This window comes from Saccoglossus kowalevskii, chromosome 4, assembly GCF_978046115.1.
Source record: "Saccoglossus kowalevskii chromosome 4, keSacKowa6.1, whole genome shotgun sequence".
Classification (NCBI taxonomy): Eukaryota; Metazoa; Hemichordata; class Enteropneusta; family Harrimaniidae; genus Saccoglossus; species Saccoglossus kowalevskii.
Window position 1 is genome coordinate 21420888 of NC_140644.1, and position 15309 is coordinate 21436196.

Genomic DNA, 15309 nt, shown 5'->3' on the forward strand with positions numbered 1-15309 from the left:
AACCATCAAAAGTCAATTGCATTTTTCATGAAATGATTAGAATATTTTATATCTAACGGAACATGGCCTAATCGGATAGCGTCTTACCATGTTCCAAGTGTATTGACAGATTGCGCGCGTTAAGTACGTGTATTTTGAGGGAAATTCCAGAATCTTATCTTGTAGAACACTTTAAAGACATTCCAGAGTTTGCTATACGTATACAACTGAAGTAAAGTGTCAGATATGCCCTATTCTACTGTGTTAGCAGTATTGAATTATCAATAAATATTAGACAAAAACAATCTCTCTCTTTACGGAAACATGCTTACTACTGATACAGACAAATCACAATGCCCGTGGCAGGCATATATCACTCGATATGGTCGTGATTCGCCATAGATTCCAACATTAAATCACAGCTGTGGCGAGATATGGACAGTAATAAGTGAGAGTGCCCCCAACGATGATTTTTCAGTTGTTTTCCTTATTATCAGCTTGTTCGAAGCAATAATAATGTTGTTTGATATTGTTAAAATTACTAAAACGGAAATAAGCGAAGAAATATGAATGTGATACTGTAATATATTTATTTTTTTACTTTGAATTTTCGTTGAAGGAATAAATATGACAAAATTTAAAATCCATAAAATTACTGTTTTCCTATGTTTTTACACTCAACTCATCAACAACTCTGTTAACAAAATAAACAGCCAAATGTCTTTTCAGTTAAAATTAGCCGAAGCTAAAATAAAGTATTTTACAGTAATAACATAACGTTTTTATTTGATAACCATTATCTGTGTTGTTGTCGAAATTAAAATACGTATATTAAAACATTTGAGCGTTACACCTTATAAACAGTCGATATCAAAATGAATATGAGATTCGGTGGTTGTTGATGTACAGAAACTAAAACGCTGTGATTATTTCTGATGCTATTCATGCTTAATGTGTAGTCTTACCACGTAGTAAGATGGAGTACTGTAGTTAATGTAGAATCAATACAACGTAATACATTTAAGTCTGTGTGACTATTCGAGTGTGTTATTTTGTTATACTCCACTATTTGAAATGTCAAATGTTAATATACCACTATTTTGTGTAATGTGCACTGATTTAACACTGTTCGTTTATATATATTCTGACATTTTACATTATATGAAATACTTGTCTAACTTGTTTCGCAATAAAGCATGATGGGTAATTACAATAAAAGCAACTGTGGGGTAACAACTGCCCTAGGTACCTATACCGTATGGACCATTACTCAGGATTTAACCATTACCTGTAGAAATAATATATGTATACTAATGAAGTCATTAAGACGATTATATACATGAGTGTACTATCGACGTTGCAGTACATAGTCTTGTGGCGCGCTCGTAATAACATCATTATATAGTAATGGACACTGAATGAAACTTCAATTTGAATATAGTTAGCTACTATCGCTTGTGTTGTGCGTTACTTCGGGCACCTAGCCAAACGCCGATATGGCAGTCACTGCTTTGTCTACAGAGGAACATGGTAAAAATGTTTGTTGGGTAATATCATGTTTTTGGTTGCTTCAAAACTAGATGTCTTCGAGAAAATTGATTATTGATTTCAATAGGAATTATTATTTAATGTGATTCTAAATACAACGTATCGTTGTGTATTGCATGGTACGAACATAATAAATGTATGTCATCAAATTTCATTTATTATCTAATTTCGAAGTGCCCGATTATAATTCAGCATACACTTCGCTAACATGGCTTGCATGGTATGATACGGGTCATAATTAAAAAAAATGTACAAAGGACATGCACGGTACCTGGCACACGAGCGAACATTTGAAGAGCAGTTCAACAGGAGATTTATAGTTGTAATTTGTGCCACGTACTTGTCACATACTGTCAGCTACGTATCTCGTTATGTTAGACCTCAGTGTTCTACAGCAGTGTTATTTATTGTAGGTCTTTGTATAAATCACTTCATACAGACAAGCATATGAAAAGACCGATGTGTGTGCAGCTACTGTACACGTGTACGTGTTTGTCTCATACTCAGAGACAGGTGTAGTACGTTCTTGTTATGGGGAATTTCATAAGATCATAGCTGTAAGGTCTTTAGACACGTGTAACAAGTGTTCATACAAGTAAATAAGGTGGTTTAATAAGATTTACATGTAATTTCTTGCTTGCTGTACAATGCGCATTTGCAAGATCCCAGTGAAAAAACAGTTAAAGGTGACAACACTGCTTTGACAAATCTTTATCAGCATTGTCTTTATTCAAATGTTCAAATGAAAGTAGTATCGACGGTGTGTAGAATTTATGGTATCATGTAAATTGTGGAGTAAGAATAAAAAACTAATATGACAATCACTTAACGTAATTTTAAAATCGAATCAAATAATACAAGATTGAGCAAACATCGTTCTCATCGAAACTATTTGTTGATGGAGTATTGCTCAGTTTGCTGTCTAGTTGCAACCTGTGGCTTGTTTTGTATGTGCAATTATGTTTGAAATACTGATGTGTGCTTCATATTCATATGCATATGAATTCATATTTTTGAACTGTTTGATGACAAGTGTCAGTTAAATCTTGCAAAACTCCGAATCTGCTAACTTTGTATACTATTGCTCATTTCTCTTATTATCTCATTAATCCCCTAAAACAATATAAACTGATATAAACGTTTTTTAAAAGGGCTACAACAACAGAGATGCTTATTTAAATGCAACCAATAAACAAATTAATGGCAAAATACGCACATTTTTCTCTGTCATTTTCGTCAAACGACATAGCCCTGTTTTGTTTTTGATATAATGGAGTGAATATCTGCCACCTTAGCAAACAAAATATAGAAACTTGTATTTTACACCCAAAGAGACAACAGGTAGATCATACAACTATTGACGCCTGACAAAAAAGTCCGAGTTTGGAAATGAATGCAAAACTAAAACTACTAAAATAACTGCGTGCACTCGGCTGTTAAAGATTATGAAAGTACTTGATGAATCACTACTATATTTTGACTTTATTATTACTAGTAGTCTGAGCGCACAATAGTCCACATGATGTTGAAAATATGGTTGCAGAGAATTAAGGACTTGAAGAATTGAAACAAATATACAGATATGATATTTGCAAGGCCCATTCATATTGTCTATTGATTTCCTTTGCACATTGTTATGATAATGTCAAAATAGATTAGACAAACTACAGTCTACTGTTTGTAAACGAAGATGAGTTGTAGAGTGGCTAAACATCTAGGGGATTAACATATCAGTTAACTCAAATTGTGATTGACATGCATCTGTTTCAACCGAAAATAATTACAAATGAACATCAAATTCCCCAAAAAGACGAGTGGAACCCTTAGCGCACATATTCATGGTGCAAAAAAGATGTGTTGGGAATCAGTTTGACATCAACACATCGTAACTGGGACATTTCCTGAAGCATCTTACCATGATGCTACTGGCTTGGGTCAGATTAGCATAATAATTTCCACTGCCATCGTGCCCTAATTATACCTTTGGTTCCTATTTAAAGAGAGAGCTTCTACTAACTCAATGTTGGCATCGCTAAAATCTAGTCTTGCTATTTTTCATCGCATAAGGCTAAGGCTTGAAATGGGTTTATATGTTGTCTTTCTTTCTCTGTTTGACGATCGTCAACTTTTAGATCAAGCATGAGCATTATTTCGCTAATCAGCAGCCTTTTATTATTGCCCAGTTTCTTTGTCAGTAGATTGACAATTCTTTCTGCTCATTTAGACCTTCAGATTGAGCTAGATGCCAACTGGAGAGGATAACAATCAGGTAAGCTACCATTTCGGGTAGATTAGAAAAATACAGGTGTTTAAAGTGTCAAATTACGATTTCCTGCTAAAAATATCAAATCCTATCATGTAATACACTGAATAAAACGTATTTAATTCAAATCTGAAAAGATTAATAACTGCTTTTAAAGATAAATAAAGATTATTTAAAAATAAGTATTATGAAGTATTAAGTATTAATAAGTATTTTTAAAATTATTATAAATGGAAATGATGTCATTCAATTAAATAATATGCAACCCCATATTGTTGTAGTTAAAAGAAAGTTGCTTTCATTCAGAAATGGACAACAATTTGTTATTGCAATATGCCTATTATTATAAGCACACAGGCACGGTAGTATCGAATGACGATGACGCGGGCAACAACAGGATAATTACTGCGGCGTAGTAACCTGAGTATTGGAAGTGTAAAGTTCAGTGTCAAAAATACGCCATTATCAGGTTATTGTCCCGACAAGATAACATCTGTGGCAATAACTAAAATACCCCCCCCCCCATCTCGAGCGTAACAAATTCGATGTACTAAATCTAAGCAGAGAAGCAACTCTGTTATAATTCAAAGTAAAGGTAAGATATAAAGCTAAGTGTCTAGCAAATATATATATATATATTCAACTCAGTGTGTGTTTGAACAGTAAATTGAAGTTGAGTGTGTTGTTTCTACGGAGTAGAAACCAGGGCTGGGATATTGTGTTGATGAAAACAGTGATATTGACTGAACTATATATATTTTACATTATGCCTTGAATTTAGTGGATCGAGAAGCAGAACTAATTTTTATTTGAAGAATCCTGCTTAATTATCTATTTTTAGATTGTCTGTTGGTGAGCCTCGTATTATGTTTACAGCATCCGCCCAGTGACCAAAGGTTGTAATTGAGGTACGGGTTAAAGATTGCCATAATATAAATAATTGTTGTGAAAGACAATTACTTGTAAAACCTATCGCCCTTTTCAACTATACCATCGCTCACTCTCTGTTATACTCGTTAAACTCCAGACGTGCTATTTCTTATGCAAGTTAGGGTTTGCATCGTATTCCCAGAAAACTTCAAATTGCGTTCATCGGTAGCCAACGTCTTTGATCCGTATAATAGTGTGGTGTAAATCACAGCATTGTATATGCGAAGTTTAGGCTCAGGTACTGCCTTAGTTTCTTACGCTTTACTCAAAATTGCAAAGACTTCTGATGATCTTCCCTCCTCACCTGGATCTTTGTATCCAGTTTGTTGTTTTTGTGGCATAACATTCCTGGTACTTGAGGTTATTTATAGGCTCAATGTTAGTATCATCCAAAGTGATCACTGTGTCCGAATTTTGAGTGCAAGACCACCTGGCCAACCTCACCATCGGAACACCAAGTCCACTCGCAGTCTTGTATTCGGGAATGTGACATCATCTGCAAACTTCAAGTCGAAGAGCTACCAGCCATGATGGATCCCCAATGCTGGAAAAATGATGATCTACTGTCAATATTTGTATCAACATTCTCTAAATTAATATTCCCGTTAATCCCACTTTACTAAACAAATGCTAATCAATTGGGAATAGGGAACAATTAGTGTGACAAATTCCATTAAACAATCTTGATGCGTCCTCTTAATCATTAAATTCAAGATGATGATGTATGTTAAGCATTACGTGGCAACCAAGAAGCATGTTGGTTGAACACTTTCCTGTGATATAATGAAAAGCTAAGGGTTTAAGTAAAGACAATAGAATAAACAACTCTATCATATCATGAATATTCTTTTAAAAGCCAGAAACTTATTAGCCATTTAGCACAAGACAATTTAGAACAAAATATTGTTTGTGAAAACTGATTCAAAAGCAGCATTTTCAAATAAGAATCTGCACAGCATATGTGTCAGAAATAGCGAGTTATGTGGAAATAAGCAATAAAATATTAATGGAACAACATTACACTGATACATATACTTATTGAATGAATTATAATTAATCACAGGTAAAATACAAGTTCATGAAAACAATCCAATTACAACCAATTTACATAAATAATACATTGCCAAACTGATTTTACATATTGTTATTGCAATATGCCAATTATTATCGAAATATCGAATTACAATGACGCGAACAATAACAGGATAATTACTGCGACATAGTAATTTGAATATTGAGAATGTAACGTACAAAATCATCACTATCAGCTCCGAGGTTGTTGTCTCGAAAGGTAAATATTTTTCAAAATAACTGGAATAACCCTAGAATCCTTTCGAGCGTAACAATTTCGATTACTGATTGATTCTAAGCATAGTGGCTACTCTGCTATACGTATAATTTTACCAGGTAGAGCACAGTGTGCAGATAACTTTATAAATTTAACTCAGTGTGTGTTCGAACGGTAAATTGAAAGCGACTGTATTGTTTCTAAGGAGTTAAAATTAACCGAGTTACAACACAACGGGACATCGTATTGAATGCAAACAGTGACACTGACACTTCCAATCAAGGTAAATTTTACCTTTAAAGTGACTTGTTTAACACAATCGATCTCGGTAATCATATCTATTTGGTTTAGCGCTGTATTATTTTGGCTCTTTGTTCTAAAACAGTTGTTTACGTAGCTTGCTGTAACAGCGTTACGAATCCTTGTAACTTTGGTATATTTGACTCGGCATAATTTGGTCACAGGTTAAAAACGCCATTGAAGCATTTTATTGAGGTGGATCGAGAATAAACAATCTCTTTTTAGATTGTCTGTTGACATCAACCACCCAGTGACGGCCCGTTTCATCTCATTACAAGTAGTTGTTTTGAAAGATGACTATTAAGCAAAGCTAACGTCATTTGTCAACACAACAATCTATACACAACGCGAAATGAAGACATAAATGGTGACAGTTATTTCTAATTGTACTTCCTTGCTGTGTCACTGTATAATGTTCCAAGATACATTGCTGCAGACAACCGATGCGTATATCCTCTATATATATATTAGTGTCTTCAGACGGAGACTGACTGGGATCTTAATTAGGTATATACTAGAAGTGGAACTGATGTTCAGGGTGCAATTTAATATAGGAATGTGACACTCACAGGAACATGGGATATTATTATGGAATTACTGTAAACTTGTTAACAAGATTAATTTCTGTCTATTTACCTCATTTTTATTCACGTTTTTCTTATGCCACAATAATTAAATGTCCATCAAAAAATGACACAATAGTTGCTGATGTGGCAATTAGTACATGTCTGTATAAGGAAGAGATGATTAGCAACGTTGATATTTAGACCAAAGTCACCAAACATAGTTTTGTTATTCGTAACTATATTCAACCATAAACATGACTTTCTCAGGTGCATGGCAACCAAGCAACTGCCTATGACTAATGCACGACAACTTATGTCATTGTTGTACAATTATTACAATTGCCCATAGATTTTACGCCATAATTAGAATGTATAGGTGCGGATTAGCTCGAAGGTCTTTAATTGACATTGAATAATAAAAGTAAGCTGGCGTCGACAATACTAACCGTGTATATACACTTCAGGAAATCAAAGTCGGGCAATCAATCAAGAATAGCCTTATTCAACGTATTTGGTGCCCCCATGGGAAAAGGTATTTAATCGAATTTAATAGTTAGGTGTGACATTTGCAGTTCTAAATATATAGTGTAAAACCTACATCTATAAAGACAACAAAGCTTCACAGATGTACAAGTCAGGTTGCTCATGAAGTATACTAAAGATATATATATATAGTTCAACCAGTGCTGAAATCATTTCTTATAAATATACACACGAAGCAGGTGAGAATTGTGCTGAAAGTTCTGACTCCAGCAACATGCCAAGTTTGTTATTTGTGTTTGTATAAAGGATAAAAAGTATCCATGTTCTTACTCAGATTAGAAAGTTTCAATTAGAAAACAATATCTAATCTGCAAGCACTTCTCTCAATGAAATGATACAGAGCTATCAACAAAGATGATATAACATCAGAAACGGCTGATGTATTTTCAAATAACTGGTATTATTCTAGACTGTTATGGTAATTTTCTGTTGATGTTGATTGTGACTCCAAAAACTGAACCCATTATCAATGAAGCTATAAGTGTTCTTTATTGTGTGTAACCACTGATTTATTGACTGCAAATTACTGTGCCAAAGTTGGTTTATTAAAGATTGTTTAGGAAAGGCTTAACACAGGTTCTCTGTGTAATTCTATTAAACTATCAACCTTTCAGCAAATACATCAGACAACAACCAAATCCAAGGGAAAAGACAAAGTAATGTCTGCAAGATTTCTTGTTATATCAAAGAATGGAAAGTTAGAATTTTAGCTGCAAAAAATGGCATTAGAACATTTTGTAACCTAATAAATGGACAGGACAAGTTTTTGGAGAGTGTATTTATGGTTGTGACTTAGTTATAGTCACATCAGACAGATATGACAAGGTAGCTGATTGCTAGTGACAAGGCCAGGCTGCAGGATGCTTGAGTGTCAAGTACAAACAGAAAGCATGATGGCATATTAAGCAAGTTCAAAGAACAAAGATAACCATAACATTTTGAAAGTTGTATAACTATGCTTTAGCTATACACACAATCTAAAAAATTGAGTCTATATGGAGGATTTAAAAATTATGAACAAATAGATGTAATAATGCATGGACGCGTGAATGATCTTCTAGAGGTGATGGTATATCACTCACTTTGAGATTGAGCATTCTATCGTATGGTCACCAAATACAGATGTTCTTGTACTGGGAATGTTTCCTTGTAAACTGCTTGATATAAAACTTTGGGTAAGACAGAAACCAAGGAGTAGACAATACTAGAGAAACGTGGAAGACCCTTGAAAAGCCACTTTTGCCCTCTCACTTTATGATATTACAAGCTGTTTCAAGGGAAAAATTAAAAGAAAAGCCTTGCAGATATTAAAGAAAAATCAAGAGCAACTTCAGACGCTTTTGGAACTTGATTCTTTTGTCACAATTTTTCTCATTTACTATGGAGGATGTCTGTTCAATGTAATAAAATAAATAACACATGGTCATTCTGGCTTTTGGCTCTGGCATCACCAATATAACGGTCGTGACCACCATTCCTTGGACAGGCAACACATTGTGATATTGTCCTCATGAGTTATCATTTAATTATTGATGCCTGCTTGAAATTTGCATGCAAATTATTCCAGCCAGCTCAAAATCAACTTGCTAGATACGAACCTTTCTGTAAGCGAGTGAAGCCTGTTTTGACGGGCTTAAAGAACATATAAAAAAGCTAATGTGTCATCTGGAGAGCAGCCCTACAAGCGAGACCACGCATTGAAACTCCTAATGGGCATGGCAGGTCACAGGTCAGATACCTTAACTGATGACACGAAAATCTGACCCACAGGAACTGTCAGAGCTAACTATCTGCAAGAATTCTGCATCTAAGTGCACATCAATGAATTATACATGTGTAAAGATACAACTGAAGTGTACACCAGCTTGTGGAGGTGAAGGTGATGCAAACAAATGTGAAAACAACACTGAAGAAGTGTTAGTGAGGAGAGTTATGATTAAGAATCTGAAATCAAGACTTGTGATGGTGATGGTGATTCTGAGTACCTTGTTGCATCTTACATGATCCACTTAAAGTAGTCATATGATTAGAATAGTTGTTTAAGATTGATATATAATCGTACATTGCAGAATGGTAGTGGAAGTGGCAGTAAGAAAGGGGAGTTGTACTGATTACAAATTAATATCATAGTTTATTTGTTTGTACTAACATTTAAAGATCCTAATAGGGTTAGGATAGAAGCTAATCCGCACCTATACATTCTAATTATGGCGTAAAACCTATGGGCAATTGTAATAATTGTACAACAATGACATAAGTTGTCGTGCATTAGTCATAGGCAGCTGCTTGGTTGCCATGCACCTGAGAAAGTCATGTTTATGGTTGAATATGGTTACGAATAACAAAACTATGTTTGATGACTTTGGTCTAAATATCAAGGTTGCTAATCATCTCTTCATTATACAGACATGTACTAATTGCCACATCAGCAACTATTGTGTCATTTTTGATGGACATTTAATTATTGTGGCATAAGAAAAACGTGAATAAAAATGAGGTAAATAGACAGAAATTATTCTTGTTAACAAGTTTACAGTAATTTCATAATAATATCCCATGTTCCTGTGAGTGTCACATTCCTATATTAAATTGCATCCTGAACATCAGTTCCACTTCTAGTATACACCTAATTAAGATCCCAGTCAGTCTCCGTCTGAAGACACTAATATATATAGAGAGGATATTCGCATCGGTTATCTGCAGCAATGTATCTTGGAACATTATACAGTGACACAGCAAGGAAGTACAATTAGAAATAACTGTCACCATTTATGTCTTCATTTCGCGTTGTGTATAGATTTGTGTTGACAAATGACGTTAGCTTTGCTTAATAGTCATCTTTCAAAACAACTACTTGTAATGAGATGAAACGGGCCGTCTAGGTGAGGAGGGAAGATCATCAGAAGTCTTTGCAATTTTGAGTAAAGCGTAAGAAACTAAGGCAGTACCTGAGGCTAAACTTCGCATATACAATGCTGTGATTTACACCACACTATTATACGGATCAAAGACGTTGGCTACCGATGAACGCAATTTGAAGTTTTCTGGGAGTACGATGCAAACCCTAACTTGCATAAGAAATAGCACGTCTGGAGTTTAACGAGTATAACAGAGAGTGAGCGATGGTATAGTTGAAAAGGGCGATAGGTTTTACAAGTAATTGTTTTTCACAACAATTATTTATATTATGGCAATCTTTAACCCGTACCTCAATTACAACCTTTGGTCACTGGGCGGATGCTGTAAACATAATACGAGGCTCACCAACAGACAATCTAAAAATAGATAATTAAGCAGGATTCTTCAAATAAAAATTAGTTCTGCTTCTCGATCCACTAAATTCAAGTACATGTTAACAATGTAAAATATATATAGTTCAGTCAATATCACTGTTTTCATCAACACAATATCCCACCACTGGTTTCTACTCCGTAGAAACAACACACTCAACTTCAATTTACTGTTCAAACACACACTGAGTTGAATATATATATATATATATATTTCAAATTTCAAATTTAACTCATAAGGTTTTGCTGATGACATACAATTATTTAAAATTGTACGTACAACATATGACTATTCAGATTTGATAGCTGGAATGCTCTGGTACAACACATACAATACAGTCACACGTGTCAGTGAACACGTATAAGGGCAACACTTGGTACATTGATCACATGCCATAGAGACTCTATTACTTCAGTAGGCGATTACTTCATATGGCAAAATATTTTGTAAGGGTACTTCTCATTTGTGCGACCAAAACATGTGTACTGTCATTAATTTTATTGGCAAGATATTTATGTCACGTCTAGACTAATTTTACAATTAGCATAAATGTAATTTACTCTTTTTATGAAATAGCCGCTGGTATTTTGGTTTTTTATAACCTATCTTGCTTGTTATAAGAAAGGAAAGTAATTTTCAAACCCAAATCGCCTTTTTACCGCATTATGTTAATCAATGAATATTACCCAAGGATAGTAATTTATTAATAATTCACTGAATGACTTTGAAAGAAATCTAAAGGTTTGTTTTTGAAAGACACTAATATTGCAGAAATATATAGGAAATTAATTATGTTCGCTAAAAGAGAAAGACTATACATTTGAAACCACTTGCCATCAGTTACGCCATTCAATTATTACATGAACAGAATGTACGATAAACAAAATGTGAAAACATTTAACATTCAAGGAGAAACAATAGTGACATTCAGTGCTCGAAACTTCAACTGTCACTAAAAATAAAAATGTAATCATACGGACAAATTCGTAATAATAAAACCTCTGCTATCCCAATAAACTGTTCTCAAGAAGAGTTCCATAGTTTCAAAACATGGATGAAAAATATGCGAATGAAGAAGTTGTTTAGACAGTTCAGAGCTTCGCATTATTTTTTAATTGTTACTGAATGGACAATCAGATTACTCCTGACGTCGAATTGAATTGGTGGATAGTGCTACAGTCCTGTAATTGCACTCCACAATTCGATAACCCCCGGATGTATGCGGTTTTATAAATAACTTCTTATTTTGCAATACTGTATCTTTTATGTTCTAAATGGACAACCCCGCAGGTAAAGGCATATATGTTTATTTATGCTATCCGTTTAGTGGAATACGTTGTCAAAATAACATAACAAGTCAGATTACTAGGTACAGGATTTTATACAACTTGCTTTACCCGGTTTAATACTGTAAAAACAAGTAAACACAGGCGCTGTCTGGTGCAGATCTAAATCCGATGGGAAGAAAATCTAGTTAGTTTTGAATAATTTCCTTAACGCGAATACACATGCATCAACTGTATTCCGTAGTGAATATGTACCTAATAATGATTGATTTGCGTTTTTTTCAGAGAGATTGCTTAGTGCGAACAAGTTCCGTTTTTTTCTTTTGCTTGTTTATTTGCGTGTGAGAAGTTAGTTTTCACTTTAAATTCAGTGATTTTATTTTTGCCAATTAGTTCTCGATTAGTTTGCGAATTTGAGAAACAAAACCCATAAGTAAATATAGTTATTTATTCTATATATGGCACCTCACTGTAATAAAAAAATGTTATATATCTACCATATATATAGATATATATATCTCCAAATTCCGGGTCGAAAATTACAAAATACACGAAATCACCAAATGTTTTTTGAATTATTATTAAAAATCATATTATTTCAAATATTTCTGGTAGTTTCAGATGTTTCAGCTAAAACGCGTGTTTGATATATTTGAAATTCTCAAACGTTCAACTTGCACAGAACAAAAGTGTTTACGTGCTCACAAAATACGATCCCTGTTTTAGTATGTTGCCTTCAGAAGCTGGGAAATAAATACAAGAGATAAACAGGATATCAAATTCGTTACCATACAATTTCAGACTTATTAAACTCATGTAGTAATTTCATGAATTCCCGACTCAGAACAAATGGAATTACTACTCTCTTTTAATAGATCTGTAACTGTGGGTTACTTGTTATATATATCTATATATCTGTTAGACAAAGGATTATTTCATAAATGTCTAAAAAATATAGTGATCACGATACAAAATTATTATTTGTTGTATCAATTATTCTCATGTCGTTTACCAAGCAGTATGTAATAATAAATACTTTTTAGGTACTTTACCTTGTGGTCGTTTCTCAAAAGACAATTATACTTGCACGAATTCTTTAAGAAATTTAAGAGTGGCTCGCCAAAAGACTGTGAGACAACTGGCACGTGTCAATTTCCCAACAAAATGTTAAACCACACAGAGTGTGCATGTTGATCAGATTATATTACCGCACTTGTGACGCAAGAATCAATCATACGTTTGTTAAAATTTAACCTCTGTCAAAGCAAGTGTGTTTGTTTTTTATAAATGAAACCAAATTAAATTTCCACCTGTAATGTAATTGTCTTCACATCACGAATTCTGAATTTAGCGTGGTTTTCAAGAAATAAAATTATGATTCTGATATCATATTAAGAAGACATACTAACTGGTAGAGGAACTAGTGATAATAAATAATTTGCATTTGTGGTTAAAGTTTGCGCTCTCGTAGTGGTTTCTAGTTTATCACATGTTCCGGAAAACGTTTATGTAGAGGAACACATAATTGAACGATTTCCATGAAACACGACAGCATTTCCGACTGAAATGTACAGGATAGACTGAGTGTTACTTATTTTGCTTGGCTCATGTAAATGTGCCTAGACTATTTAGTTGGGAGTATGTAGTATTTAAGTTTTTGCATCTCGGTAATTCACTAGTATTAACACATTAACATACTTGACTTAATGTGGGCATTTCAATGGCCATTCTAACTGCTAAAAGACGATGAGCATCTAGCTCTATTGTGGCGCATCCCCTTCTCAAGCTGCCTCAGTGTGTGCGACATTATCCCCCTGTTTTTAAGACATACTATTGGATAAGTCTGTCCACCACTTGAGGGTGGTTTGACTTTGTGGGATCCATGTCAGTCGTATCCCACACCAGTGGGCTCCGAGTACAAGCATCTGTACATGGTGTACTCAAAGAGTCGCTTTAGACAAAGTCATTCCCACAAAACTCATACTTTTTCTAAGTTCTAATATGGGACTGGTGTGAAGTGAGATCACCAGGTATCAGATTTTGAAATACCATTCTTGCATGTTGTAGTCCATTCCCTTATATACAAGCAGCGGCCAGTAATTGGATTGATTGATTTATATCTTATTCCTTGACGCATAGGCATCAATCGCTTTGGTACATGCAAATGACTTCAGATAGTTTCCAGATATACACGGCGACTTAATTTGTTATGGTCCCCATACATACTTTCTGCATAGATTCCTCGCCTCCAATGTTCTGACTGAATGACACAATTCTAAACTAAGCTTCCCTACCGATGCCCCTGCATACTGCCGAGACCCAGTGAGCGTACTGTTCATTAATGCCATCCCGGTGACTGTACTGGCTTGATCTCTTTTCCAATGCCCTATCGGTAAATGACGATTCCTATGTTACTTGCTGGTGCATGTTGGTAGTGAATCTATCTAAAGTGTCTGGAATTAACCCAAGCTTTAAATTCTCAGACTCTTTCTCGGTGTTTTCTATTTTAAATCTCAGATTTTGATTTTTTAGAGGAGAAGATGTTTGAGTGGACACTGCAATCCAATTTGGAAACCCCATACACGATCTCACAGCAGTGAGTTGCTCCGCAGTGCAACAGCTGAGCTGAACTGCATGTATTCCGCTCCATGAATCTGTGCCACCTCTGACTGATATTGGAAGTGATTTGTGACAGTCAGATTAGAAACTGCGCCATCTCAGAGGCTGGTCCAGAAACCATGCTACCTCTGAAATAGGATGGAATGCAAGTTGTGCCAGTCGCATCAAAAGCCTATGCTTTATTTTAACTGAAATTAATTTTCGTTGATAACAAAAATGTTGCCAGTTTATTTTCGCTGTTTTTAATAGGTTGAAAGTATACCTACAAAATTCAATCTTGGGTTCTTCTTACTGAAAACAGCAGCTAAGGTAGAGAATTTGCAGACTTTGCCAGATGCAACGTCATTACGCAGGTAGCCAGCCATCTTGAAATTGACAATGGTTGTTTTCACCACAGTAATGACAGTGTAGATCAAAATATAGTTGGAACATCGTTCAACAGTAGTAACACACGCTGTACAGTGAAAACAGCATGGAACAAGCAGCAAACTGAGAAAGTAATTGTGTAATCAGGTAAAATTTGGAAGGAATTTCAAAGCTCCGTTCAAACAGCCATGCCACTCTCTGTCACAAAGGGTGGGCTGTGCTTCAAATTAGACTATTTAATTGTAATTCCCCTGGTAGGGTACTTTGTTGCAAATAAATCCATAGTTAGATTATCCATATCAACCTAATAGTTTGTAGCTAATTGTCATA